Source organism: Pristiophorus japonicus, chromosome 1, assembly GCF_044704955.1.
Source record: "Pristiophorus japonicus isolate sPriJap1 chromosome 1, sPriJap1.hap1, whole genome shotgun sequence".
Classification (NCBI taxonomy): Eukaryota; Metazoa; Chordata; class Chondrichthyes; family Pristiophoridae; genus Pristiophorus; species Pristiophorus japonicus.
Window position 1 is genome coordinate 393,827,206 of NC_091977.1, and position 25,934 is coordinate 393,853,139.

The window sequence follows — 25,934 nt, forward strand, 5'->3', positions numbered from 1 at the left end:
GAGTGGGCAAAAATTTGGCAGATGGAGTATAATGTTGGAAAGTGTGAGGTCATGCAATTTGGCAGAATAAATCAAAGAGCAAGTTATTATTTAAATGGAGAAAGATTGCAAAGTGCCGCAATACAGCGGGACCTGGGGGTACTTGAGCATGAAACACAAAAGGATAGTATGCAGGTACAGCAAGTGATCAGGAAGGCCAATGGTATCTTGGTCTTTATTGCAAAGGGGATGGAGTATAAAAGCAGGGAAGTCTTACTACAGCTATATAAGGTATTGGTGAGGCGACACCTGGAATACTGCGTGCAGTTTTGGTTTCTATATTTCCGAAAGGATATACTTGCTTTGGAGGCAGTTCAGAGAAAGTTTACTAGGTTGATTCCGGAGATGGAGGGGGTTGACTTATGAAGAAAAGTTGAGTAGGTTGGGCCTCTACTCATTGGAATTCAGAAGAATAAGAGGTGATCTTATCGAAACGTATAAGATTATGAGGGGGCTTGACAGGGTGGATGCAGAGAGGATGTTTCCACTGATGGGGGAGACTAGAACTAGAGGGCATGATCTTAGAATAAGGGGCCGCCCAATTAAAACAGAGATGAGGAGAAATTTCTTTTCTCAGTGGGTTGTGAATCTGTGGAATTCGCTGCCTCAGAGAGCTGTGGAAGCTGGGACATTGAATAAATTTAAGACAGAAATAGACGGTTTCTTAATCGATAAGGTGTTATGGGGAACGGGCAGGGGAGTGGAGCTGAGCCCATGATCAGATCCGCCATGATCTTATTGCATGGCGGAGCAGGCTCGAGGGACCGTATGGCCTAATCCTGTTCCTATTTCTTATGTTCTTATGTTCTTATGAGGGACATCTCCCAGTCCTAGCCTCATCTCATTCCCTTGGAGGAGACGGTGCAGGCCATTCTTTACAGGGCCATGGCTCAGCCCTTGGCCAGCGGCGGGGCTGATAGGATACAAGATGCTGCTATCCTCATGTTATCCTCCTTCTCACATCCCACACCCAACTCATTCCACAATATCTTCTGATTTACAAGCTGTGCATGGTGTAAGCATGCACATCTTGCTTTCCCACCCTCCCGTCACCACAATTTTACTCTTGTGCCTTCCTCATTTCAGACACTCAAGAAATCCAACCTGCCCAGCCAGTAGTTGACCAAGAAGAGGGAGAGGAGAGTGGAGCAGAAGAAGAAGAAACACCGTCACTCAATTTCACATTCCCAGCCACCAGCTCCTTGAGGTCTTCCTGCAAAGCCATCTGCAGTGGACCCACTGAAAGTCAGCAGCCTTCCACCAGCCATTCCGCAGTCACTGAGGTAGCACTGCATAGGATCACTAGGATAGGCAAATGCACACATAAGACAGTCACTAAGGGAATGTATAAGGGTGATGAATTGATTTTTGGATGTCATATTGGATGGATAAACGTATAAAGTTGGATTGGAAAGTTTGCTTTGTGGTGGCTTTTATTTCAGCATCATGGCCAAGAGGACGCTGTGATGGTCAGTAACAGAGGGAAGGCAAGGTGTGGGACTAACGTTGAAAGGGGAATTTGGGTTGTGGTCACCGGTACGGCAGGCGCATCCCGGATATCCTGGCCAGTAAGGGGCTATCTGAGCTGCATCCTTTCTTCCATTTCCTCCACTTTCACTTCTCCTCTTCCGCTTCCTCCTCTTCTGCGTCTGCCTCTTCCCTCGGCGAGCGGATGCTGGAAATCTGAAATAAAAGCAGAAAATGCTGGAACTACTCAGTAGGTCAGGCAACATCTCGACGTGAGACATGAACTCTGTTTCTCTCTCCACAGATGCTGCCTGACCTACTGAAAATTTCTAGCATTTTCTGTCTTCTCAGAGGCCTTCCTTTTCCATCTGAATCCTTACAAGCATCCAGCACCACTCCCTGCACACTTTAAAAACTTTTAACATCTATTGCATCAAGCCACTACGTCAATAAAATATTAAAACAAATTGACCAAAAGCTTAAATCCAAACTTACCTGAAAGATGTGTGTGCCACTTTAAGAAGCACTGACGGCATCTCTGCAGAGCGACTGCAGAGCGTTTTATGTGCTAAGGACCCGGCGTTAAACAGAGTGAAAAGGTTGAAGTTTGCAGACATGCTCAAGTTGGCCTCACCTTCTGCTTATTAACAGTTCAGGGGCCAGCGCTGCCAAAGGCAGAAATGAGGCAGCCAACACTTTTGTTGCTGAAATGGACCTTTAATGGCCAGCGCACACACTACAAATTTCTAGGCCCTTCTGTCTGGCTTTCCTTCTCACTTACTCTCATGCAGACATACAAATAATCAGACAAACATGGCACACAGTATGTTGTAATGTGAGCTCTGCTTGAAGATTTGTCCTGGGCCCAGCATTATAACAGTTGTTCCTTTTCACTCATTGTTAAGCCTGGAAAAGCAGCCTGCTAGCACTGCCAATGGCCCAGAACAAAACAACGGCTCTAACTAACATTTTAAGGTGAGCACAGCTACTTATATCCCAGAGAATGCAGCAATAACTTGCAAATGTAGTAACTTTAACATAATGAAACATCCAAAGTGCCAATGTGGTGAAAGAAGGGTTATGGATGGTAACTGAAGGCATAATTGAAGAGGTAAGTTTTGAGGAAGTTTTTGATGGAGGGAAGCATGATGGAAGGGTTTAGGGAGAGCATTAGAATTTGGGGCTGTGACGGCTGAGGGATCTGTTCCCAAAGGCGTAACGGGGTGCGGGGCAGGGGGAAATGGGAAAAGGGGAAAAAAGCTAGAATTGGAAAGAAATTATATGTTAGAAAATAGGGACAAAGAAGGTCGCAGAGGTAGGGAGGGGCGAGGCTGGGGATGGACTTGTCAATGGGGAAAAAGATTTTGAATGAATACATTTTGGGATGCAGAACCGATAAAGGTTGACAAAGACAGGGGTAAAAGTGAAGCAACACTTGCTGCAAGATAGAATGTATTTGGTGGAGTTTAAGATGAGTTGTAATTTTTGAAGAGGTGGAATTCAGGAAGTTGTAAAGGAGAGCTTGAAGTAATTGTGTATACAGGTAACAAAGGTATAGGTAAGAGTTTCAGCAGCAGTAGAGGTGAGATGGGGCAGAAGTTATAATATTGAGGAGGTGGAGGCTAGGATGTGGGGTTTTATACTCAACTCATGGTCAAGCAGCATGCGATGTTCACAAGACTCAATAAAATCAGTTGGGTCTAGGTCATCCACGATGAGGTATGCAGTTGTTAGCTTAGTGGATGAACTGGTAATGTGTAGTGTGATTGTTGAACCTTTGTTAACAAACCAACTAGTTCTTAACAGCAATGTGTTGCTATGAATTCTTAAGCAAAGAACCCATGAAACAAATACATTATATAGCACAGCAAGATTTTGTACTGTTGAGCCTGGCTTAAGTGACTAACTCGGGAGATAGATGGAATAGGGGCGAAGGTACAGAGCTTTTGTCTTTGGTCTTGTCAATGTAGAGTTGAAGGAACTTCTTGCTTATCCAGGACCTGAAGTTAGCTAAGTAGTTGGGTAGCCCAGTGATGATTGAGGAGTCAAGCATGGGAGATAGATGTGGGTGTCTTCAGTGTACAAATGACAGCACCAAGGGGCAGCATTTAGAGAACATAAAGAAAAAGAGCATTGGATGTACAAGCGAGAAACAGGAGCTTGATGGTTGGTTTATCACATGGTTGCAACCAACGACTCATTAATTTTGGGAAATGTAGCAGTGCAGTGACATTGGGCAGCCACATCGTGGGCATCATTAATTTTAACTTGATTTGGCAACCACCATTGGACTCTGTGCTTGCACTTGGATAACTTCTTATTCCCTGAGCTCCACTGAAAGTTTGTATTGGAAGATCTCCTTTGTCATGCCTCCACCCCAAACTTTGAAGTTTTGTAAATGCTTCAATTACAGCCAACTTGCCATTGAATTAGCAGACAATATTTGAATATTTGGCACTCCATATAACCATTAACTACTGTTACAACAAGAAATGTTTAAAATAAAAAAATAAATTGTTTATAAAGTGACCTAACAATGTTATAGTCCAGCACTAAAAATATACTCTAAAGATTGAATTGAGAAATTGCCTAAAATGCCTTTGTCCATTGTATGTGCAACTTTTCTTAGACCCATTCCACATGAGCAAATTGAGTACACAATGTGATCCCATCCGAAATGGACATAAAATTGCACTATGCTGAACTTAGATGTACTATAAAAATGCCAATAAGACATTTTCAATAAGAACGCTTTAGGCCGGCCTGAAAAACTGATGATAAATGAACATCCACAAAGAACATTACAACATGTAAAAATGGTAAAGGTTCATTGGTGTGGATCTCATCTGATTTTTGGCCCCTGGTCAATTCTGGCGCCTCTGTCCAAGCTGATAAAAAGTTGACATTTGTGTTTGAAGAGGTGGTGGCGTTTTGGCTGAGCGTTCAGCCTCCAGCACTCTGCAGCGATCCTCGGGTCTGGTTTAGCAGCGGCGCTGAACAGCACTGCCCGGAAGAGCTATGGCTAGTGTGCAACGCCCCTGGTTGTGACACCGGCGCGAATTTGAACTGTTGCCCGACCCGTATGCCTTGAAGCGCGCCTCGCACTGACCACCTGGGAAATCAGGGCAGTCCAACCATTCCGACAGCAGAGAGGTAGGTAATGGACTCCTAAAGTAAGTGTGTTTGTTTTTTCATTTCATTTTTTAGTGATTATTGTTGTGGTGGTGTGGGTAATGTTTTGGGAATGTTTTTGTGGGGATTTTTTTAGGTTCCCCCCTCCTCCCCACCAGGCATATCTCGGAGCGCTCCCAGCCCGGTTCTTTAGCGCGGGAGTTTCCCATCCTAGCGCCCAAGAGAGGTGTACAACGCCTCCCTTACCCCTGACACAGGGTCCAGCTGCTCAAACTTACTTACTGAGGCGCTAACTTTCCCGCCCCGCCGCCATTACCGCCCCAAAATACATCAAAACCGAAAATCCAGCCCTTTGCCTTTCACCAGGCCTAAGACTGACATGTTTGGTGGAATTCCGGATAACATGGCAACCTCCTATACATGCCCCACAACTGTTGCAGGGATGTAAGGGATGGTGGACAGAAGAAATCTCAACCTCCTGGATTAATAATTTCTTGTCCCACACAAAAGGGACAGAAACCCAACTGAGCTTTGATCTCCCCCATTTTCCACCCCGCACCCCCCCCACCAAAATTCAACTGGTTTCCCATGAAATACATTGTGTCATTTCTAAGTGATTAGTCAGAGAAACTGTCCATTGCATAATTTAAAAAAATATCTTTATGTGGAACATAAATAAACTTACAAAAAATGCCGCTCCTTTAGCTTGTCCAAAGAAAAAATAAATTCCTTATCATAATAGTACTTCTGTTCTACATCCTTTTTTTAATTCGAATATCACAAGTTCCAGAGCAAACATAGAAACATAGAAAATAGGTGCAGGAGTAGGCCATTCGGCCCTTCTAGCCTGCACCGCCATTCAATGAGTTCATGGCTGAACATGCAACTTCAGTACCCCATTCCTGCTTTCTCGCCATACCCCTTGATCCCCCTAGTAGTAAGGACTTCATCGAACTCCTTTTTGAATATATTTAGTGAATTGGCCTCAACAACTTTCTGTGGTAGAGAATTCCACAGGTTCACCACTCTCTGGGTGAAGAAGTTTCTCCTCATCTCGGTCCTAAATAGCTTACCCCTTATCCTCAGACTGTGACCCCTGGTTCTGGACTTCCCCAACATTGGGAACATTCTTCCTGCATCTAGCCTGTCTAAACCCATCAGAATTTTAAACGTTTCTATGAGGTCCCCTCTCATTCTTCTCAACTCCAGTGAATACAAGCCCAGTTGATCCAGTCTTTCTTGAAAGGTCAGTCCCGCCATCCCGGGAATCAGTCTGGTGAACCTTCGCTGCACTCCCTCAATAGCAAGAATGTCCTTCCTCAAGTTAGGAGACCAAAACTGTACACAATACTCCAGGTGCGGCCTCACCAAGGCCCTGTACAACTGTAGCAACACCTCCCTGCCCCTGTACTCAAATCCCTTCGCTATGAAGGCCAGCATGCCATTTGCTTTCTTAACTGTCTGCTGTACCTGCATGCCAACCTTCAATGACTGATGTACCATGACACCCAGGTCTCGTTGCAGCTCCCCTTTTCCTAATCTGTCACCATTCAGATAATAGGCTGTCTCTCTGTTTTTACCACCAAAGTGGATAAGCTCACATTTATCCACATTATACTTCATCTGCCATGCATTTGCCCACTCACCTAACCTATCCAAGTCGCTCTGCAGCCTCATAGCATCCTCCTCACAGCTCACACTGCCACCCAACTTAGTGTCATCCGCAAATTTGGACATATTACATTTAATCCCCTCGTCTAAATCATTAATGCACAGAACCTTGCGGTACCCCACTAGTCACTGCCTGCCATTCTGAAAAGTCCCCATTTATTCCTACTCTTTGCTTCCTGTCTGACAACCAGTTCTCAATCCATGTCAGCACACTACTCCTAATCCCATGTGCTTTAACTTTGCACATTAATCTCTTGTGTGGGACCTTGTCAAAAGCCTTCTGAAAGTCCAAATATATCACATCAACTGGTTCTCCCTGTCCACTCTACTGGAAACATCCTCAAAAAATTCCAGAAGATTTGTCAAGCATGATTTCCCTTTCACAAATCCATGCTGACTTGGACCTATCATATCACCTCTTTCCAAATGCGCTGATATGACATCCTTAATAATTGATTCCATCATTTTACCCACTACCGATGTCAGGCTGACCGGTCTATAATTCCCTGTTTTCTCTCTCCCTCCTTTTTTAAAAAGTGGTAACGTTTTTAAAATGAAAGGATGGGACTGGGTTGATAGAAGTAGACTGTAGTTGAGTACTTGAGAGGGGCCATAGACACAAGATTAAATGCAAGAGGTTTGGAATAGAGGGCAAGAGAAACTTCTAAACACAGAGAAGCTGTGAGGCTGTGGAATTCACTCCAGGTTTAGTGGTTGACGGAGAATCAGTATCAACATTTAAGATGAGATTGGATCGGTAGATGAAGGGATAGGGGAGCAGGGTGGGTAAATATGATTAGGACTATTTTCTCACATGGAGGGTACAGGCTTTGGTTGGGCTGAATAGTCTGTTTCCATGTTGTAGCTTCTGTATAGCTCTGTACTGGCTGCTGCCTGATTGTGCACTCAAGTTTGCTCATTGCTGACCTAATTGAATTCCACAGATTATTCATGTTTTTCATTTCTGGTTGATATTAATATTTTTGTTTAAAAACAAATGGAGAGTATTGATGAAAGTTTTACTTATCTAAATGGTCTAAATTTGCATATTAATTGTGGCAGATGGAAGCTGACTATTTTGTTCAGTGATTTGGCACCGGAAGGGAAGTTCAAATGGAAAGATTTCAGTTTGAAATTTGTGCACGTGCAACAAGAAATAAATTGAAGAATTAGAGATCGCAGGATGCTCTGCATACGTACCAATAGAAATGGTTTTGTATTCTGAATTGTCTTTTAGTGTTCTGTTTATACTAGATATTACTGACACTAACCTGATCTTTAATCTGTGCAGCAGAGACCCTCTTCCATCTCTTACCACGACACCACCCCACAGTAATATTGCTGGTTATTATGCCAGAAGAATGCTATGGAAACAGTTCTGATCTATATCAGAAGGAAGCCATAATAAGTTTTCGGTCTACCTACCTTCAGCAAGCAGATTATTCAATAACTGCAGCGATTCATCATCATCATAGGCAGTCCCTCGGAGTCGAGGATGACTTTCTTCCACACTAGAAATGGGTTCTCAGGTGACTGAAGTGTCCAATGCGGGACCTACAATCTCTGTCACAGGTGGGGCAAACGGTGGTTGAAGGAACAGGTGGGTGAGGTGTCTGGGTTGCCACGCGCTCCTTCCGTTGTCGACGCTTGGCTTCAGCTTGCTCTCAGTGATGAGACTCGAGGCCTTCCCCGATGCTTTTCCTCCACTTTGGGCGGACTTGGGCCAGGGATTCCTAGGTGTCGGTGCGAATGTTACACTTTTTCAAGGAGGCTTTGAGGGTGTCCTTGAAGCGTTTCCTCTGCCCACCTGGGGCTCGCTTGCTGTGTCGGAGCTCCGAGTAGAGTGCTTGTTTTGGGAGTCTCGTGTCAGGCATGTAGGCGACGTGGCCCATCCAGCGGAGCTGTTCGTGCTTCGATGCTGGGGATACTGGCCTGAGCGAGGACACTGACATTGGTGCACCTATCCTGCCAATGGATTTGCAGGATCTTGCGGAGACAGCATTGGTGGCATTTCTCCAGTGTTTTAAGGTGCCTGCTGTACATAGTCCATATCTCTGATCATATAAGAGGGCGGGTATCACCACTGCACTGTAGACCATGAGCTTAGTGCCAGGTTTGAGGTCCTGGTCTTCAAACACTCTCTTCCTGAGGTGACTGAAGGCTGCACTGGCACACTGAAGGTGGTGTTGGACCTTGTCATCGATGTTTGCCCTTGTTGACAGTAGACTCCCGAGGTATAGAAAATGGTCCACATTGTCTAAGGCCTCGTAGTGGATTTGATAACCAGGAGGCAGTGCTGTGTGGCAGGGGCAGGTTGGTACAGGACCTTTGTCTTACAGATCTTTAGTGTAAGGCCCATGCTCTCGTAAGCCTCGGTGAAGGTGTTGATGATGGCTTGGAGTTCGATCTCCGAGTGTGCGCAGACGCAGGCGTCGTCTGCTTACTGTAGTTCGATGACGGAGGATGGGACGACCTTGGATCTGGCCTGGAGGCGATGGAGGTTGAACAGATTCCCGTTTGTCCTGTAATTTAGCTCCACTCCAGCGGGGAGCTTGCCGAGGGTGAGATGGAGCATTGCAGCAAGGAAGATCGAGAAGAGCGTTGGTGCGATAATGCAGCCCTGCTTGACCCCAGTCCGAATGTGGAATGGGTCTGTGGTGGATCCGTTGGTCAGGATCACGGCTTGCACGTCATCATGGAGCAGGCGGAGAATGGTGACAAACTTTTGAGGGCAGCCAAATCTAAGGAGGATACTCCATAATCCCTCACGGTTGATAGTGTCGAAGGCTTTTGTGAGGTCGAAGAAGGCCATGTACAGGATTTGGTGCGGTTTCCTGCATTTCTTTTGTATCTGTCGCGCGATGGAGATCATGTCCATTGTGCCCCTTAGTGGTCAGAATCCGCATTGCGACTCTGGGAGGGATTCTTCAGCCACAGGAAGAAAGCGATTCAGAAAGATTCTTGCAATAACTTTCCCGATGGTCGACAGCAGGGAGATACCTCTTTGTTACCGCAGTCGGACTTGTCACCTTTCTTGAAGATGGTCACGATTACAGCATCTCTGAGATCTCCTGGCATGATTTCCTCCTTCCAGATAAGAGAAATTAGCTCATGGATCCACGCCAGTAGTGCTTCTGCGCCATGTTTTAGTGCTTGGGCGGGGATTCCATCTGCTCCTGATGACTCGTTGTTCCTCAGTTGTCAGATGGCCTTTTCAACCTTGTTGTGCTGGGGTTACGCAATTAACACATGAGTGGCTGACAATGTCCTGTGTACAATCCGTCATCCATAATTTAGGCTCTTTTTATAGAAAGCACCTTTCACTTCCTGTAATTCATGACACACTCCCAGTGTTAGAAGAACTGAACTGGTTCTGTCTCTGCCATCACAAGAGCTCCAGAAGCAGTATTATGTCAGCATGTGAATCATTTCAGAAAACATTTGCAGTGCCTTACAGGATTTCCGCCGAGGTCCTAACAGCTTATTTCCCTTTTGTTTAACATTCCCTCCTCTCCTGAAGGCAATGACTTATGTAGCATACAGTTCATGAGAACGGGCAGCCCATTGTACCTCATCCATGTGGCCATTCTACCTGTACAAGCCAAGACATTTTAAAATAAAAGGGTTACTGCCATTTATAAAAAAATGTCAATTAGAAAATCTAGGCTTTCTGGCCGGTAGGCTATTCAAGCCTGGGAGGCATCACAACTGAGCCCTAATCTGCCTTTCCCATACATGAACCCATCATCATCATCATAGGCAGTTCCTCGGAATCGAGAAAGACTTGCTTCCACTCTTAGCATGAGTTCTTAGGTGGCTGTAAGTCCAATACGAGAACCACTGTCTCTGTCACAGGTCGGACAGATAGTCGTTGAGGGAAAGGGTGGGCGGGGAGTCTGGTTTGCCGCACGCTTCTTCCGCTGCCTGCGCTTGATTTCTGCATGCTCTCGGCGACGATACCCGAGGAGTTCAGCGCCCTCCCGAATGCACTTTCTCCACTTAGGGTGGTCTATGGTCAAGGACTCCCAGGTGTCAATGGGAATGTCACACTTTATCAGGGAGGCTTTGAGGGTGTCCTTGTAATGTTTCCTCTGCCCGCCTTTGGCTCGTTTGCCGTGGACGAGTTCCGAGTAGAGCGCTTGCTTTGGGAGTCTCGTGTCTGGCACGCGGACTATGTGGCCTGCCCAGCGGAGCTGATCAAGTGTGGTCAGTGCTTCAATGCTGGGGATGTTGGCCCACTCCTGCAAGGGTCACTGCATAGTTTCCAGAAACTGATCAAGGGGATAACCTTCCATCACTGACCAGGCTGAGATCAGCAAACTCAGCACATACCAGGGATCCAACCTGGGACCTTCCTGCACTGTGTGGCTCAGTACCACAGCACAGGGTGCATTAACTAATTGAGCCACGGGGAGAGCCTGGAAAAACCACAAGTTTTCCAGTTTTAAACAGAACCCATAATTCAAATCGGTGGCAACGTAAAGCAGACTTACCTCAGGTCACATGCATGATGCCAGCCAGCATGACCTGCTAATGTACTCAATAGTGGGTCGCTCCATCCTTTTATTTATTTATTTTTAAAATTGCTTTCAACTTTGCTCACGCTGCATGAAATAAATATAATTTGGTCATGCATACATATGTAAGAAATCTGCACACAGACAACTCCCTTCTTCCAATATGGCATTCATATAACTGGGACAGCTCTATTAATCCACCTACATGTGGTCAATATACAAAGCCGGTTTTGCAACACAACCTCTCAGCATAACATAAGTCTCTTTAGTTCAAAGCACAACTTTTTCATTTTTTATTTGTAAATTTCACTCTTGAAAAGTTTTGAAAGTATGACGAATTGAAACATTAATGCATAACCCTTGGTGGTAAAGTTCCACTTGTAGCCATTTCAGAAGTGTTCCCATGGTGCTGGAAATTGTCAAGAGTTTGTCTGATGGGTGTCCAGCCAAAGGTTTCCCATCCACCATGCCCACTGATTGGAATTTGAGGCTATAACAATATCAACAACGGTGGATGTTTTCCTTTTTTATTAAATTCTTTAAATTTGTGATTTTAAACTTGTGGTTTCATACCAACACTCAGTATACCCATCTCTTATATATAAACTCTCTTACAACAGTAACAACAACTCGTATTTATATAGCACCTTTAGCATAGTAAAACATCCCAAGACGCTTGACAGGAACGTTGCCATACAAAATGTGATACCGAGGCACATAAGGAGATATTGGGACAGGTTACAACATTCTTGTTCAAAGAGATAGGTTTTAAGGAGTGTCTTCAAGGAGGAGAGAGAGGTAGAGAGGCGGAGCGGTTTAGGGAGGAATTTCAGAGCTTGGGGCCTAGTTACGTAAAGGCATGGCTGCCAATGGTAGAACAAAGAAAATTGGGGACGCGCAAGATGTCAGAATTAGTGGAGCGCAGATATCTGGGGAGTTGTAGGGCTGGATGAGGCTACAGAGATAGCGAGAGGCGAGGCCATGGAGGGATTTGAAAACAAGGATGAGAATTTTAAAAACGAGGCTTTGCTGGACCAATAGCCAATGTAGGGTGATGGGTAAATGGGACTTGATGCGAGTTAGGACATGGGCAGCAGAGTTTTGGATGAGCTCAAGTTTGCAGAGGGTCAAGGTGGGAGGCCGGCCAGGAACGCATTAGAATAACGGAGTATAGAGGTAACAAAGGCATAGTTGAGGGTTTTAGCAGCAGATGAGCTGAGGCAGAAGCAGAAGCAGATGATGTTATGGAGATGGAATTAGGCTGTCTTAGTGATGGAGAGGATACGTGGTTGGAAGCTCAGCTCAGGCTCAAATAGGACACTAAGGTTGAGAACAGTGTGGTTCAGCCTCAGACAGATGCTAGGGAGAGGGGTGGAGTTTGTGGCTAGCGAACAGAATTTATGGCAGGGACCAAAGACAATGGCTTTGGTCTTCCCAATATTTAATTGGAGGAAATGTTTCTACTCATCCAATACTGGATGTCGGACAAGCAACAACAAAAACAACAACATCTTGCATGTACGCTGACGACACCCAGCTCTACCTCACCACCACTTCTCTCGACCCTTCCACTGCGTCTAAATTGTCAGATTGTTTGTCTGAAATTTCCTCCAAATAAATATTGGGAAGACCGAAGCCACTGTTTTCAGATCCAAACACAAATTCCGTTCTCTAGCCATTGACTCTATCCCCCTCTCTAGCATCTGTCTGAGGCTAAACTAGACTGTTCGCATCCTTGGCATTTGTTGCACTGATGCACGCATGACTCCAAGTCCAAGTCAATACCGGACCGCCAAACGTGAGACCTGGCAATGGCTTTCATCATGACAATGCCTGGGTGGGTACTGTGTAAATCTCGCACAAAAGTTTCCCTGCCTTTTTTTAGCATAACAACACGATTACCCCATAACAGACAATTAGACTGAATAGACAATTCATCCTTGCGGCGGCTATAAGGCTTAATTTCATCCTGCATTTCCCTGGGAATGGCACAACAAGTTCCATTTAGGACACACCTTTTTAAGCTTGACAGTACAGGATCCTGGCTGGTCCAGGTCCTAATTTGGCGAGCCATGACAGGTGACCCCTCGCTCTCGAAGGCACCCGTGACCAGCAGCAAGTCTGCGGGCTGCGGCATTTCCACCCTGGTTGTGGGCAATGGTAGCCGACTAAATGCATCAGCATAGTTTTCAGTGCCTGGTCTGTGGCGGATGATATAATCATAAGCGGATAATGTCAGTGCCCATCTTTGGAAGCGGGACGAGGCATTGGTGTTTATACCTTTGCTCTCAGAAAACGATGAAATGAGCGGGTTGTGGTCTGTTTCAAGCTCAAACCGAAGCCCAAACAGGTATTGGTGCTTTTTCCTAACCCCATATACACATGCTAAAGCCTCTTTCTCTACCATACTATAGGCTCTTTCAGCCTCAGTTCTGGACGCGTATGCAACTGGTTGGAGTTTGCCTGATACATTGGCTTGTTGGAGCACACAACCGACCCCATATGATGAGGCGTCGCAGGCCAGCACTAACTGCTTACATGGGACATAATATACCAGTAATTTATTGGAACATAGCAGGTTCCTGGCCTTCTCAAAGGCTCTGTCTTGAGATTTGCCCCAAACCAGTCGTTACCCTTTCTCAGCAACATGTGCAAGGGCTCTAGCAATGTGCTCAAACTAGGTAGAAAGTTACCGAAATAGTTGAGAAGACCCAGGAACGAACGCAGCTCCGTCACACTCTGTGGTCTGGGTGCATTCTTGATGGCCTCTGTCTTCAACTCCGTAGGCCTGATGCCATCTGCTGCAATCTTTCGCCCCAGGAATTTGACTACTGGTGCCATGAAAACGGAGCATTTTAGCCTGAGTCCCACTCTGTCCAGATGATGTAGAACGTCTTCCACGTTGTGCAGGTATTCGGTGGCGTTGCAACCGGTGATCAGGATGTCATCTTGGCACACAACTGTTCTTAGGACAGACTTCAGCAAACTCTCCATGTTTCTCTGAAATATGGCTACCACCGAGCAAATTCCAAAAGGGCATCTGTGGTATATAATCAATCCTTTGTACGTGTTGATGCATGTCAGTTTTTTCAACAATTCGACCAGCTCTTGTGTCATGTAAGCAGAGGTCAGTTCCAATTTGGTGAACAACTTGCCCCCTGCTAGCATTGCAAACAAGTCGTCATCCTTGGGTAACGGGTACTGATCCTGTATCGAGACTCAGTTGATCGTTACCTTGTAGTCGACGCAGATCCTGACTGTGCCATCACTTCTCAACACCGGGACAATTGGACTGGCCCATTCGCTGAACTCGACTGGTGATATGATTCCTTCCCATTCAAGTTTGTCAGTTCGATCTCGACCTTCTCCCTCATCATGTATGGAACCGCCCGAGCCTTGTGATGGACGGGCCTTGCATCCGGGCCTATGTGGATCTGCACCTTGGCTCCCGTGAAGTTGCCGATGCCTGGTTCGAACAATGAGGGAAACTTACTCAGCACTTGAGCACACGAAGCGTCATCAACTGATGATAAGGCTTTCATATCGTTCCAGTTCTCAAGCCAACTCCTGCCGAACAGCATTGGGCCATTGCCTGGAACGATTCAATGATAAATCATGCACAGTTCCATCGTACGATATCTTTACTGCTGCACTGTCAATGACTGGTGTGAGCTCTTTTGGTGTAGGTACGCAGCTTCACATTGATTGGGCTCAGTTTGGGTGTTTTTGCATTAGTATCCCACAGCTTTTTGAAAGCCCTCTGGCTCATTATTGACTGACTCGCACCTGTGTCCAATTCCATGGATACTGAAACCCCATTTAATTTAACTTCCAGCATTATCGGAGGACTTTTGCTGAAATAATGTACTTATTCGTCCTGTACCTCAGGATGAATTGCCTGTGCCACTTGATCCACGCTGGATCGATCATCCTCAGCCACGTGGTGAGTTGCAGCACGCTTGCTCGGTTGCGGACACATTCGCTGAAGATGCCCCATTGTTGCACAACCTTTGCACACATATTGCTTGAATCGGCATTGATGGGCCCAATGATAGACCCCACAATGCCAACAAGGCGAGATTTGATTCACCCCCGATGGCGGACTTTGAGCAGTTACAGGTCATACGAACGCGGACAAGTAGGCCCTGCCATGTGCAGCTGTGCCTGCCACCGATATTATTTTATGCACCGTACTTGCTGGTGAGTTTCGATGCTGGGAAGATATATATTTCGAGTTTTCGTCCGTGGACATGCATGCCTGGGCGATCGTGATGGCCCTACTCGGGTCTGGAGATTCAGCAGCCAGTAGCTTTCGAAGGATGACCTCGTGGCCAATGCCAAGCACGAAAAAGTCCCGCAACATTTCCTCCAACACAGCTCCGAAGTTGCATGGCCCAGCGAGAGGTCTCAGGTCGGGGAAAAATTTCTCCACGTCCTGGCCCTCGGAGCGATTGTGCGTATAGAAACGATACCTCGCCGTGATGATGCTTTCCTTCAGTTTAAAGTGGTTCCAAACCAGCGTACACAATTCATTGTAAGTCTTATCCATTGGTCGAGTTGGTGAGAGTAGATTCTTGATAAGGCCATAAATTTTTGACCCATAAACGGTGAGGAAAACCGCCCTGTACTTCATTGCGTTATCAGTTCCTGCCAATCCGTTGGTTACGAAGTACTGGTCGAGGCGATCAGTGAAATCCTCCCAGTCTTCCCCTTTCACGAATCTCTCCAAAATTCCAACAGACATGGTTGCGTGAAAGTTCATATTTTTAACTCGTCACCAATTGTTAAGTATCGAATAACTCCACGAGGCTAAGTACAGTGAGCTAGTTCAGGCATGACCTTACTCCAGTTTATTTATTCTCAAAGTGAGGATTCAACATGGCTGCCAAATTAGATACATGGCTTTCACATGTCTGCCAGTGACCATTAGGACTCTGACAGTCGCACTCTCTGGTGGCAGGTAAAACCCAGTTAACATACATAACTGTTTGATTTTAAAATTCTCATCCTCATTTTCAAATCTCTCCATGGCCTTGTCCCTCCCTATCTCTGTAATCGCCCCCCCAGTCCCACAACCCCTCACGATAGCTACGCTCCTCTACTTCTGACATCTTCAGCTTCCCTGATTTTAATCGCTCAACCATCGGTGGCCGTGCCTTCAGCTGCCTAGGCCCCAAACTCTGGAATTTCCTCCCTAAACCTCTCCACCTTTCTATCTCTCTTTCCTCCTTTAAGACACTCCTTAAAACCTACCTCTTTTTGGTCATCTGCCCTAATTTCTCCTTATGTGGTTCGGTATCAAATTTTGTTTCATAACATTCCTGTGAAGCGCCTTGGGGTGTTTTACTACATTAAAGGTGTTATATAAGTGCAAGTTGTTGTTGTTGTTATATAGCACCTTTAACATAGTTAAACAACTGCTCCCAATAACTACCGTGCTATATTTAAGCTCCCTTTCCTGTCCAAGGCCCTTGAATGTATTGCTGCCTCCCTGATCCTTGCTCATCACCCCCACAACTGGATCCCTGCAGTCCAGCTTCCACTCCTCCCACTGCACCAAATTCACAAGCAACATTCTGTATGACTGTAACCATAGTGCATTATCCCTCCTTTCCCTCTTCAACCTCGTCGCAGCATTGAACAAAGTTGCTGATATTGGATGAGATTAGGATCGCACTCGACAGTGATGCCCCATATGGTTAAACAGTTGCTGAAACCCTTTGTCAAGCTTGATACATAACTAATTGCCACTTGGGTAAGGTACTGAGGTGAATGATCAGCCGTGATCTTATTAACTGGTGGTGAAGGCTCGAAGGGCCGAATGGCCTACTCCTGCACCTATTTTCTATGTTTCTATGTACCGGAGGTGGTCCAACACCAGTGGAACCTTCCCCGAACAACAGTCAGCACCTTCAGCACAGGAAGGTCGTGAGGGAGATGGGTAGGGGAAAAAGAGAATAAACCTGGGAAATAAACTTTGAAAAAGTACTTTCAGAAATTGACAGCTATCCCGTTCTCAGCTGGCAGTGATTAGTCAGGCGCATCACGAATAGTTGTTTCGTTTGGCACAAAATAAATGGGAGTCACACATGTTTACTCAAGACAGGATAGAAAGAGCTGGTGTTGCAAGTTTTGCAACCAAATTACCTCTGGGTGAGTGTAAGTGTATTATTTCTATAAATCTATCAGCAGTCATCATTAGATGAGCAGCCTGAAGCCAAACATCTTTCCGCTCTGACTTCACAAGGCACTCACTTTCAGGTTTATTTTAATGTAGGCTTTTCAAAATTAAAATGTGGATCTCAGTCTGTACATAAATCAACTTTTTCTTGTTTATATTAAACTGCACACAACTTTCGCTTTTCTAATTGCTATCAGGAGTTGCTGACTTTCAGTTCTTTCACCACTTGGAATATAATGGTCAAAATTGGAAAATTGTTACAATGGAGAAAGAAACATTTTTTGTCTTGTATCCCAGTGTCAGTTCAAGAATTCTCAGGTCAGGTGCAGCGCAGTTCAAGGCACAGTGAAGCTCCCTTTACTTGGCCCCAACAATATGCATAGGCCCAACCTCGGAGGAGCATCAGTCTGAAACTGTTCCATTCCCATGCCAGCCACTCAGTGGTCCTTTGCCTGAGATTGCCAATTAGTGGCATCTATTGCAAACCCTATGCCCATTTGGAACTGAATTGAGGCTGCCTGAACTCATGTGAACTTTTAAGGGCTTATTTTCCTGGCCCTTGCAGCCAAGGAATGCTCAGTTCCCCTGTGCAAGAAAAAAGGGATGAAGACTTTGCTCCTTTAACACTGCCCTGGAATTTTTGGAGTTTCCGTGCTTTGGGGTGGTCAGAGGGGAGACACAACTTGGCATGAGCCTGCAGTAGGTGCAAGTCTGACCATACTATATAAATAAGGTAGGGAAGGCATTGCTGATCTCCTGCCCCACTCTTCACTTGAAAAGGGTGCTATGCAGAGGAGAAATGGGCATTAATGTTTTTGCCTTGTTGTGTACCTGAACGTGTTGCATCCAAACGGCCTCTGCAGCTTCTTAGATGGCTGCACCTGACAGTGCCTGAAGAGGTTGCAGAAATGAAATTAACATATAAATGGCTTTGCACACGCCTGGGGTGGATCAGGACAGACTGCTCTCATAAAAATCTGCCACTATTGCTTCCAAAACTGCCATTTAGGTACTATTTGCCTCAAAGGGTATTATTTTTGCATTTTGCCATTCATAATATGGCTACATCGTGAGAACAAGTTGTTGAAGGTTGTTCGTCTTTAAAAGTTGGTGATGCAGGCATCTTCAGTGCTGTGCAGCCCTTCTTTTTGTGATATAGAAACATAGAAACATAGAAAATAGGTGCAGGAGTAGGCCATTCAGCCCTTCAAGCCTGCACCGCCATTCAATAAGATCATGGCTGATCATTCACCTCAGTACCCCTTTCCTGCTTTCTCTCCATACCCCTTGATCACTTTAGCCATAAGAGCCATATCTAACTCCCTCTTGAATATATCCAATGAACTGGCCTCAACAACTCTCTGCGGGTTATCTGGAGTTAGATGAGGGGCAAATAACCACAAACCCCCTTGACAGCTGTTGCAAGGAATTCACCTAGCCCTCTCCAGAGACATTATTACATGTTGCCCTACCATAGTGAAAGAATCCTTCCTTTCTCTGACCACACAACTACTCCATCTCACCTTGAATAAAGAGAAACCTCTCCATCAAACCCGCACCCTTCTCCTATTCCTGCACCATCATTCTTCATACCCACTCCCGTTTTCCCAGATCCACCACCTACTGCTTGGCACCACAGTTCTGCGCTCTTACCAGCTCCCTCCAGCCAGACTACAGGAACACACAGATTCCTGCTTGGGCAATCTTGCCACCTCAGCCTGGTACAGCAGCGCGAGCAGTTGACAGGGGAAACACATTGAAATAAATGAGGAGCAGAGTCATGCAATTTTTTTCTTCTGGCTGGCAAAATGGATGTGAAAACTTTAAAATCTAAAGCTGGGACTGCTCAATGAATCCATTGTTGAATTACTTCACTTGCATAATTTTGAAAGACGACACGATTAGTGCAACCTTGTTCCCATGCAAGAGGGAAATAAAAATGCTGGAACAAAGACAACTCAACATACAGACTTTGTAGCTGCAGATTTTCAATCACCTCGCAAAAGATTACATTGTTTCTTTCTAACAGAACCGCCAAAATTATATTCTTATTAAAACGTTTAAAGTTAAATTGAGAAGTTGAGAAACTCACAACGCACAAAGATGCTACCCTTAAGACGTCCTCTTCCCTTTGGCCTATGCCCACAAGTGTGCCCCCAGGTGTTCCCATTGCGTGGCAATAGTATTGAAATTAGACTCGAAAGGAAGCTTGGATGCTGAGATCATGCTCCTGGCAGGACGCACTTCTGGTGTGCTGTGCCCAAATTGCTCTCGACAGTGCCGGGAGAGGATGATTGAATCTTAGAAGTTCTAATTTTTACAAGGCTTTAAGGTTATTAAAAAATGTGAGCTAACTACAGCTTACATCTGGAGGTCACAAAATAAATAAGTATAAAATCTACTAAATAAAATATAATGGCCCTGAAATCCCAGCCTTGCTGGGTCCGTACGGAATACGTATGGTGAGGCCTCGCAAAAGCCTGTTTTTGGTACGCAATGCGCATGTACTGAAAACCAGTTTTTCTGATCTGTCAAGATATCTCTTGACAGATCTTCCGCATCCCCGGGAGAAGGACATCCTCGCGGGCGAGATTGGGCTATTTGCCCATCTCTTGCCCAGCGAATGTCCTTCAAACTCTTTTTATGTTTAAAAACCCTGTCCACTAAGGTAAGTTTATTTTAAACCTTATTAAAACACATTAAAAAAAATCCCAAAACTATATTTTTTTCTAAAACATTTTAATTAACTTTGATTTCAATTAATTTTAAATATGTGAGGTTTTTTTTTACTTTTTGTGTTTGGGTGTTTTAGAGGGTATTCTTATTGATAGTAATAGGAACTCGGAGATACAGAGTTCCCATTATTATCAATGAGAATACTGTACCGTGATTGGTTGTCCAGGCCCACGTAACTCTAGCTTTTACTTGTGTATCTCGAAGACATGGACGGGCTTTGGAGCGCAGGAAGAAAAGGCCTCCGACCAGAATCCAAGGCGTCTCTGGGACCACCAGGTACTTTTGTGGAGAAATTTCGGGTCGGAGACATTCGTCTGAAAGAAACCTCTGACTGGAATTTCAGGGCCAATAATTTACTTAAGAAGTTCCAGGAGTCACTTGTTTTCCCACAATCTACTTATAATAACGGGCGTGAATTTTCTCAGACTTTCTGCTGCAGTAACTTTGTAAACGGGGTTTCTGTCGCACTTCTGACAAAGTTACACAGCGGCAGAAAGTCTGAGAACATTCCATCTAGTTCAGCCTTGGCTAAGTTGGTAGTACTGACATATGAGGAGAGACTGGATCGACTGGGCCTGTATTCCCTGGAGTTTAGAAGAATGAGAGGGGATCTCATAGAAACATATAAAATACTGACGGGACTGGACAGGTTAGATGCAGGAAGAATGTTCCTGATGTTGGGGAAGACCAGAACCAGGGGTCACAGGCTAAGGATAAGGGATAAGCCATTTAGGACCGAGATGAGGAGCAACTTCTTCACTCAGAGAGTTGTTAACCTGTGGAATTCTGCAGAGAATTCTTAATGCCAGTTAGTTGGATATATTCAAGAGGGAGTTGGATATGTCCCGTTATGGCTAAAGGGATCAAGGGGTATGGAGAGAAAGCAGGAGAGGGGTACTGAGGTGATGATCAGCCATGATCTTATTGAATGGTGGTGCAGGCTCGAAGGGCCGAATGGCCTACTCCTGCACCTATTTTCTATGTTTCTATGTTTCTATGTACTCTCGCCTCTGCGTACGAAGGTGTGGGTTCAAACCCTGCTCCACGGACTTAAGGGGCTATCTTAATTCTCTTACCGCCGTGCTCTCGTCCGTTGCCATATTGCCTCCAGTATTTTCATGAGTGGCTGAGGCGCCTACCTAAATCTGGCAGGAACCTTATGCATTCATGCAAATTGGGATCTTATGGCGTGTATGGGACTCCAATGCAATTTCAGTGGCATACTAGGCAGAGCATCCACTCAGTGAAGCCTAGTGGGCAAAAAGAAAAGGCCCAAAAAGGTAAGTGTTAAATGATTTTTGTGGGGCTAGGAGGAGCAGGGGTGCTTCACCCCTTCCTATCTCTATAACCATCTCCAGTCCTAGAACCCATTGAGAAGTCCGCATCCCTTCAACTCTGTGCTTTTTGTGCATCCCACAATCCCTTTGCCCCACCACTGGTGGCCGTGTCTTCAGCCGTCTAGGCCCTTACCACTGGAATTCTCTTCCTAAACCTCTCTGCCTCCCCATCCCCCTCATCTCCTTTAAGACTTTCTTTAAAGCTCACCTCTTTGAACACGTTTATAGTCACTACTCCAAACATCTCCTTCTTTGGCTTAGTGTCAATCTTTGCCTGATTGCACTTCTGTGAAGCCCTTGGGACCTTTAAAGGTGCTATCTAAACGCATGTTGTTGTTGATGTTGCTGTGTGTTTGAAGCATTTAAAATTTTTATTCCAGATTTCTAGCATATGAAACGTTTTCTTTCATCTCTATAGCTAGACACCAGATTGACAAAACACCTGAAAATAGTGACAATGTGTACTAATTATTCAAAAAATTGTAAGTAAGAAAACCAGTGAGCAATCTGGGGACCTGGAGTAAATTTTCATTCAATCGCAGCAAATGAACAAACAAGAACTGTTTCAGGCAGTTTAAGTCTCAGTTTGGTCCACGGCTGTATTACTCTATCAGACATGTTACTGTATGCAGAGCTCAAAATATTTAGCTTCAAGCCAACACAAGGAAGTACTCATCTCAATAAAATATAACTTGAATGCAAATACTGCCTAATTAATGGTTCTGCTTTTACTAGACCCCTATTAAATGTAAAAGAAATCTGTTTGTCTTATTACTGATTGAGAATTGTTTATACATGTTAAATAAATTCAATTTAAAAACAAACAAATCTTACTGTTAATTCATTTTAACGTATATCCATAAGAAATGTAGCCCAAAAAGCAAGTATCAAGGAAAGATTATATAGTCACAAAAATAGCGAGGTGTTCAAATTACAGAAAACATATTGGATTCGAAAGTCACAAACTCTAACTTATCTCCACAAAGTAAGAGCAACGAGTATTCACAGAGCCAGACAAAGAACAAACTGCTACTAACAGCTTCTGAAAATAAATGAACCAGTTCATGACATTTGCTAACAGTCCCAACATGAGTCCACAGCACAGAGGTTAGCTGACAGGATCCTCTCCCTTGCTGCACTGGGAGCAAACAGCTAACCAGCTGAATCCTTCACTTTTATTCATGTAAGTTAAAGTCCCAGAATGACAGAAACAACCCACAGAATACAGTAACTCTCATACCTTTCAGCTGCTGTAGACTGTATCAAGCACAACTTTGTTAGTGAAAAGAATACTTCAGATCCTGCCCAACGTGGCTGTGCTGCTGCTCCTATGACTATTCGAATTGCCTTGAAAATACAGCTGTTTCTGTAAGCCTCGATCTTTTGTACTGCTCATCTGACGCACAGCCAGCCCTCCTTACTCAGGATATGCTTGCATATGCATGAACGCAGAGTACAAGCAAACCACCCTGTCCTTATCCTTTATCCTACTATTATGTGATGGTCCCTGGATTCAGATGTATTTTTTCTTAAGACCTTTAATTAGCACCCATTGTTCTGTCTACCCGGCTGTCCTCTGTCCTCACTTCAGGAATCTAAACTTTGTAACTGAATCAATCAACAAACTCTGCATGCTCTGTATATTCAGTAATGAGGAGGGGACAGGAAGAGAGGCTAATATGCTGTTTGCTTATCTCCTAGTTAAGAGGACCTTTTCTCAATTACAAAATGTCAGGCTTAGTCTCATTTTTCTTACATGATCTATTGGACTATTTCTCCCCTCCCCCACCTTTAAAGGTGCAGCACAGTCCATACTGAGCATTGAAGCTGGTGCATTAGTCTCTGGGCACACTTCTTGAAGTTGTCACACTGTTATCAGAAAACTGTTCCCGGTCATACTATGAGAAAATTGACACTTTTTATTTATAAGTACCAAAGGAGTTTGTAGGCCGGTGCCCTGCAAAAGCATTGCAGACAAAAAAAGCAGAGTAGATAGAATTCAAAAATAATGTTAAATATTATTTTATCACACTATGCTAATATACATGACATTATAATTTTGAAAGTAGGGTAAAATCCTTCAAAATGCCTGAATAAACACAGATGGTCATTAAATAATTTCTAGAATTTACATCCTTTAGCTTGTGCCTTATTTTCTAATAGTACAATAAAAGGCTTTTCTTATCAGCTCAGCATCTCTCAGCACCTGGTAATGAGAACGTTCTTTGTTCACTCTAATTCACTGAATTACACAGAGGCAGGGAGAGAGCGAGAGACAGTGAAAAGGTTTACTGTTTGCTGTGTAGACTTGCCTATTGACTGCCCTCAATTGACTGAAACTCCATCAGATAACAGGCTAACCTTGCCTCTTGTATCACTGAAAACCAAGCATAAGCACACACTGGAACAGTTCTAAGCAGCCTTTGGGCATGAATACACATGGGACAGACTTTAGAGTGACTCTGCACTGTATTAAATTTTCATATCTGTTGATGACCTTCAGTAAGTCGTAACAGATCAATACAGGTCAAAGAAATCAGTTAAAATATAAGGAACTATTAAACAAATCAGTCTCAATATTAATAGTAAATAAAGGCAGAAATTAGAGTTATGCAATGCAAGAAAAAAAAAAGCCTGAAGGCTTTGTGTCTTAATGCAAGGAGTATCTGTAATAAGGTGGATGAATTAACTGTGCAAATAGATGTTAACAAATATGATGTGATTGAGATTACAGAGACGTGGCTCCAGGATGATCAGGGCTGGGAACTCAACATCCAGGGGTATTCAACATTCAGGAAGGATAGAATAAAAGGAAAAGGAGGTGGGGTAGCATTGCTGGTTAAGGAGGAGATTAATGCAATAGTTAGGAAGGACATTAGCTTGGATGATGTGAAATCTATATGGGTAGAGCTGCAGAACACCAAAGGGCAAAAAACGTTAGTGGGAGTTGTGTACAGACCTCCAAACAGTAGTAGTGATGTTGGGGAGGGCATCAAACAGGAAATTAGGGGTGCATGCAATAAAGGTGCAGCAGTTATAATGGGTGACTTTAATATGCACATAGATTGGGCTAACCAAACTGGAAGCAATATGGTGGAGGAGGATTTCCTGGAGTGCATAAGGGATGGTTTTCTAGACCAATATGTCGAGGAACCAACTGGGGGGAGGCCATCTTAGACTGGGTGTTGTGTAATGAGGGAGGATTAATTAGCAATCTCATTGTGCGAGGCCCCTTGGGGAAGAGTGACCATAATATGGTGGAATTCTGCATTAGGATGGAGAATGAAACAGTTAATTCAGAGACCATGGTCCAGAACTTAAAGAAGGCTAACTTTGAAGGTATGAGGCGTGAATTGGCTAGGATAGATTGGCGAATGATACTTAAGGGGTTGACTGTGGATGGGCAATGGCAGACATTTAGAGACTGCATGGATGAACTACAACAATTGTACATTCCTGTCTGGCATAAAAATAAAAAAGGTAAGGTGGATCAACCGTGGCTATCAAGGGAAATCAGGGATAGTATTAAAGCCAAGGAAGTGGCATACAAATTGGCCAGAAATAGCAGCGAACCTGGGGACTGGGAGTAATTTAGAACTCAGCAGAAGAGGACAAAGGGTTTGATTAGGGCAGGGAAAATGGAGTACGAGAAGAAGCTTGCAGGGAACATTAAGACGGATTGCAAAAGTTTCTATAGATATGTAAAGAGAAAAAGGTTAGTAAAGACAAACGTAGGTCCCCTGCAGTCAGAATCAGGGGAAGTCATAACGGGGAACAAAGAAATGGCGGACCAATTGAACAAGTACTTTGGTTCGGTATTCACTAAGGAGGACACAAACAACCTTCCGGATATAAAAGGGGTCGGAGGGTCTAGTAAGGAGGAGGAACTGAGGGAAATCCTTATTAGTCGGGAAGTTGTGTTGGGGAAATTGATGGGATTGAAGGCCGATAAATCCCCAGGGCCTGATGGACTGCATCCCAGAGTACTTAAGGAGGTGGCCTTGGAAATAGCGGATGCATTGACAGTCATTTTTCAACATTCCATTGACTCTGGATCAGTTCCTATGGAGTGGAGGGTAGCCAATGTAACCCCACTTTTTAAAAAAGGAGGGAGAGAGAAAACAGGGAATTATAGACCGGTCAGCCTGACATTGGTAGTGGGTAAAATGATGGAATCAATTATTAAGGATGTCATAGCAGCGCATTTGGAAAGTGGTGACATGATAGGTCCAAGTCAGCATGGATTTGTGAAAGGGAAATCATGCTTGACAAATCTTCTGGAATTTTTTGAGGATGTTTCCAGTAGAGTGGACAAGGGAGAACCAGTTGATGTGGTATATTTGGACTTTCAGAAGGCTTTCGACAAGGTCCCACACAGGAGATTAATGTGCAAAGTTAAAGCACATGGGATTGGGGGTAGTGTGCTGACATGGATTGAGAACTGGTTATCAGACAGGAAGCAAAGAGTAGGAGTAAATGGGGACTTTTCAGAATGGCAGGCAGTGACTAGTGGGGTACCGCAAGGTTCTGTGCTGGGGCCCCAGCTGTTTACACTGTACATTAATGATTTAGACGAGGGGATTAAATGTAGTATCTCCAAATTTGCGGATGACACTAAGTTGGGTGGCAGTGTGAGCTGCGAGGAGGATGCTATGAGGCTGCAGAGCGACTTGGATAGGTTAGGTGAGTGGGCAAATGCATGGCAGATGAAGTATAATGTGGATAAATGTGAGGTTATCCACTTTGGTGGTAATAACAGAGAGACAGACTATTATCTGAATGGTGACAGATTAGGAAAAGAGAAGGTGCAACGAGACCTCGGTGTCATGGTACATCAGTCATTGAAGGTTGGCA

General features: G+C 44.5%; 1 protein-coding gene across 1 annotated transcript in view; it reads right to left on the minus strand.

Moving 5' to 3' along the window:
* The window catches only part of LOC139274607 (extracellular sulfatase Sulf-1-like), a 547,728-nt gene extending 525,331 nt beyond the window's left edge, over positions 1 to 22,397 (minus strand). Inside the window, exon 1 of the mRNA XM_070891301.1 lies at positions 22,321 to 22,397. The gene's annotated coding sequence lies outside the window, so the exon portion shown is untranslated. The remainder of the gene's footprint in view (positions 1 to 22,320) is intronic.
* Positions 22,398 to 25,934: the final 3,537 nt, after the last annotated feature.